Below are 4,555 nucleotides of genomic sequence, written 5' to 3' on the forward strand. Positions count from 1 at the left end.
GAAGGCTTCCTGGCAGGTGGATTAGAGCTGGGCCTCAAATGATTTTGACAAATAGAGATGGAAAGTGAGGAAGGGTACTCCGGGAAGAACCTGTGTGAGCTAAGGCCTAGAGGTAGGGCAGTCCAGGGCCTGCTTGGGTAGTGGCAGATACTCCATTTATGGGGAAATATGCAGTCCATGTGAAGGGGAGTAGGAAATAAAGCTGCAAAAATGGCTGGGACAAGACTTACAAGGGGCTCAGATGCCAAGAGAAGGAGACTGAACTCTACAGAGAGCAATGTGAGAAGTGGCTGTGGGGGCTGACAGTGGCTTTTGAATTTGGGAATTGTATGTTATAATTTAGGAAGATGGACCAGGCAGTTGTGTTAGAAAAAGTAGACACTTCAGAGGCTGTGATGAATTGCTTTAATTTCTGACACCTCCTATGAAAGCTGCACTTGCAGTCTTGCAAGACTGAGGCTTGGGGGAGAAAAAAAAGAAAAAAGAGAGATACTTGGGGTGGGAGGCAAGGCAGTTGGAAGGTTAGTGTTTGGGAGAAGCGCAGTAATGGCTTGAGCATGATTCGCAGCAAAAAGAATGAAATAGTTTCCAGGGCTGGCAAAGAATGCAAGGGGGACTGCAGATAACTCCATGGTTGGGTGGCTGGAAGGATGTTGGCTTACCTGATAGAAATATAGAGTTCGAGATAGAAGGCGGTGTGAGGGGCATAAGCATCTCAGTGGGCTGATGGTGAGCAGGGGTGTCTGCTGGCACACACAGGTTAGAACACACGGGAGACACTCCACACAGCTGGCAGTGAGCCAGGAGAGTTCATGCGCTGGAGTCCTCTTCAGAGAGTGCTAGCTGGGGCCTAGGAGGTCTGAGAAGGTCAAAGAAAGTCGACATGGAGAGAGTGGGAAAGAACTGGGCCAAGGGACAGATCTCTACTTAGGAGGCCATGGGGGAAAGTAGAGAAGAAATCCAGTTGAGAAAGCTGGGAGGAACGCCCAGAGAGGGGAGCACAGGGTGCTTCGTGGGAAGGGGAAGCGCCAGGAAGGGGGTGGCTGGTCGGCAGGGTCAAGGACAGTGAAGGCGAAAGATCACCTAATGAGGAGGTCAGTGGGGGCCTTGAGGAAGCAGTTCTGGTGCGAGGCTATCCAGAGACTGAGGAGGCAGAATGTTTAGACCGTGGAACACGCACCTGAGGGATGGGGAAAGGAAGGGGAGACTCCTTCAGCTTGCAAAGGTGGCATTGCAGAGGTTTGACTTTCTGTGCAGGGGGTGTCTAAGTGTGTCTGTGACTTGAAGACAGGGAAATAGTGAAAGAGAAAATATGCAAGAGAGGGAGAGCCATGAGCGAGCAGAATGTAAAAGCAGGTGAGAAAAGATGCCAAGGGCCATGTCTTCCTAGATGAGCAGAGAAATGAAGACACCACATACCATTTCCATAGATGCCCTCTCTGTTGTCCGAAACATCGCCAGATGCCACAGATGTTACCTGTTGGAGATGCAGGTTAAATTAATGTATGCTAAAATTAGACTTTATATTATACAGCTTTGTCCAATAAACACCTTCTTGATGATATTATCAACCATAGGCATGGGGGAGGGCCAGGCTCATTTCAGCAGGGGGCCGCCATTCCATTTGATCTGGAGATTGGCTCAAAGTTCCTTAATCCATTCTATCTTCTCTTTGCTGTGATGTCTCATGCCTCTATAACTACTGCTCTAGCATCTACATATTGATAGAATTTTTGGGTATTGGAAGCTGCTTTTCTCTCACGGCATTTTCACATATGTTTGACCTTCACTATGACTCTGTGAAGAACTTAGGGCTGTTAATGCTGTCTCCTCTTCCCAGATCAGCAACCTGAAACCTGGGGATGTTGAAAGATTAATCGAAGTCATACAAGCACTGTTATGGGACCGGAAATGGGCCTGATGTAATTCTCTTTCTGCAGCATGAGATACGGGCTGAGAGTTCCCCGCCAGGCACTTTGACAGCACCTTTTTGAGACAGTACTCAGAGTCAAGGCTAAGCGGAATTAGAATTTGAGGTCAGCCCTGCAGTGCCCAGGCTGAGTATGATCTCCTGCTGGTTATTCAAAGAGTGGGAATTTTCTGTTTTCTGAGGTGCGATACCCGTGATGGTGTTGGCGGGTTTTACGCCCATATACCTCATTGCACTTGTACACAGGGTCAGGCAGAAGGGCCATCTGATGCAAGAAGCACCAACAAATGAGAGAAGACAAAGCAGAGGGAGGCCCAGGAGAACGAGATGAGTTGCTGCAAAGGTGTACTTAGCATCACAATGGGGCAGTGCCACGAGCCAAGCAAATCCAATTTATTTTTCTGATAAATAACTGCTGCTCTTGTCATTGTGCAATGATATCAGGCTCTCTTCATGCATCCCTTTCTTTCACAAAGAATCCATTAGTCTTGCATGCATCTTCAATTATTCCGTTACATAGTGAGGAAGCAAAGTTATTTCAGTCGGTATAAAATCTCCTTTTTACTCTCCTATTTGAATGGAGGGATAAGACCCTAGAACGCTAATAATCTTTTCTTACATCACATAAAATAGAAAAATGATTTATGGATTTCCAAACACAACTAATGCATTGATGCCTGTGTGTAGAACCCATCCCTGTTCACTCATTCATTCAAAAAGCATCTGTGGAGTACCTACTGTGTGCAAGGAATGTGGATAAATCCTGAATACTTTGCGCCTTTGACAAGGGGCCCATCTACCTTGTCTAAGAGAAAGGACATGTTTTGGGCTATTTCAAATCCACCCCAATAGGAAGAGTGTTTATATATATATATATATATATATATATATATATATAATATGTTTTTTTTTTTTTTTTTTGAGACACAGTCTTGCTCTGTCACCCAGGCTGGAGTGCAGTGGCAGGATCTCAGCTGACTGCAACCTCCACCTCCCAGGTTCATGCCATTCTCCTACCTCAACCTCCTAAGTAGCTGGGACTACAGGCGCCTGCCACCACGCCCGGCTAATTTTTTGTGTTTTTTTTTTTTAGTAGAGACGGGGTTTCACCATGTTAGTCAGGATGGTCTCGATCTCCTGACCTCGTGATCTGCCTGCCTTGCCCTCCCAAAGTGCTGGGATTACAGGCGTGAGCCACCGTGCCTGGCCGAGTGTTATTATATTAATAATATGATTGTGAAGGTCTCTGTATTGATGACAAGCCTGTCAAAGAGCTTACAGTCTTTGAATCTATGAAAAATTCAAAACAGTTACACAGTTATAAGAAAGGTACAAGTGCAACACACAGAACATTGGTCTCTTAAACCAGTTGGGAGTCAGTTGCTGAGCTGATGCCTCATCTTCCCTGAAGACTTTACTAAATTCCTTATAGAAAAGGCATCATTTGACCTAAACTCTGGAAAAATGAAGAGAATTTTAGATATGCAGGAATGAGCAAAAGGCCATCCCAGATAGAAGGATTAAGCTGAACAAAGGTAGAAAAGTGGAACATTATAGAGACACACAGAAGATAGTGTAGGGAGAAAACATAATTTTTTTCCTTTCCCTTTATAGGTTCTTAGCTGAGATGCTTTCCTGAAAGCAAAAGTTAGATAAACAAAAAGTTTTGTTAATGCATGTTCTACCCATCATGGGGGAGAGGCCTCACTTCAAAAGTATTTCTTTCTCAAGGCAGTGGCTTAGGGGCCTTGCTAAAGTAGTATTTTAACAAAGAGCCATAAATCTTCTATAGTGACAAGACAAAGAAGAGAGTATTTTCAGGCTTCTAAAAGGCAAGACAATGTGGGAAGGAAAATTTATGGGGAGAGTGAAGTCAGCTCCTAGATCTTCTGACACCGCTATCTCTGAGCGCTGTTTCTGAGCTGATAAAGGCAAAGGTGGGGGCAGAGTGTGCGGCTGTGTCTTAACCTTTTAACTTTAGCTAAAATCCCCAGTGTCTTAGAGAGGGATATTTCAGTGTTCTTTAATAGTAAAATTACAGAAAACAAGAGCAAATTGTGTGCCACTTAATACTTTTGGTTGTAAATAACAAACCCCAACACCCACGAGCTGAAGATAGAAGGAATCTATTGTTTCACATGAGTGAGAGCCAGGCGTAGCTTTAGTATCCATCTGGACATTCATCAGAAAATGTCCAGACCCTGTGTTTCTACTTCTTATTGTTTGACTTCAGTTATGGGCTTCATCCCAGACAGTCTTTTCTGTCATGTCACAGAAGGGCTGCAACAGCTCCAGACCTTGCATTCTCTCTGTCTCTCTCTCTTTTTTTTTTTCCCTGAGATGGAGTCCTCCACCATTGCCCAGGGTGTGGTGTCATCTCCACTCACTGAAACTTCTGCCTCCCGGGTTCAAGTGATTCTCCTGCCTCAGCCTCCTGAGTAGCTGGGATCACAGGCATACACCACCACACCTGGCTAATTCTTGTATTTTTAGTACAGACAGGGTTTCACTGTGTTGGCCAGGCTGATCTTGAACTCCTGACCTCAAGTGATCCACCCGCCTTGGCCTCCCAAAGTGCTGGGATTAGAGGCGTGAGCCACTGCACTTGGCCTTTTTTTTTTTTTT

General features: G+C 45.1%; 1 non-coding gene across 1 annotated transcript; it reads left to right on the forward strand.

Annotated features, from left to right (window-relative positions):
- Positions 1-387: 387 nt before the first annotated feature.
- LOC115834555 lies at positions 388-462 on the forward strand. The gene has a single exon (XR_004029495.1). It is a non-coding gene; the product is annotated as a small nucleolar RNA SNORD60 (small nucleolar RNA).
- The last annotated feature ends 4,093 nt before the right edge of the window (positions 463-4,555 follow it).

This window comes from Nomascus leucogenys, chromosome 3 (assembly GCF_006542625.1).
Source record: "Nomascus leucogenys isolate Asia chromosome 3, Asia_NLE_v1, whole genome shotgun sequence".
NCBI lineage: Eukaryota > Metazoa > Chordata > Mammalia > Primates > Hylobatidae > Nomascus > Nomascus leucogenys.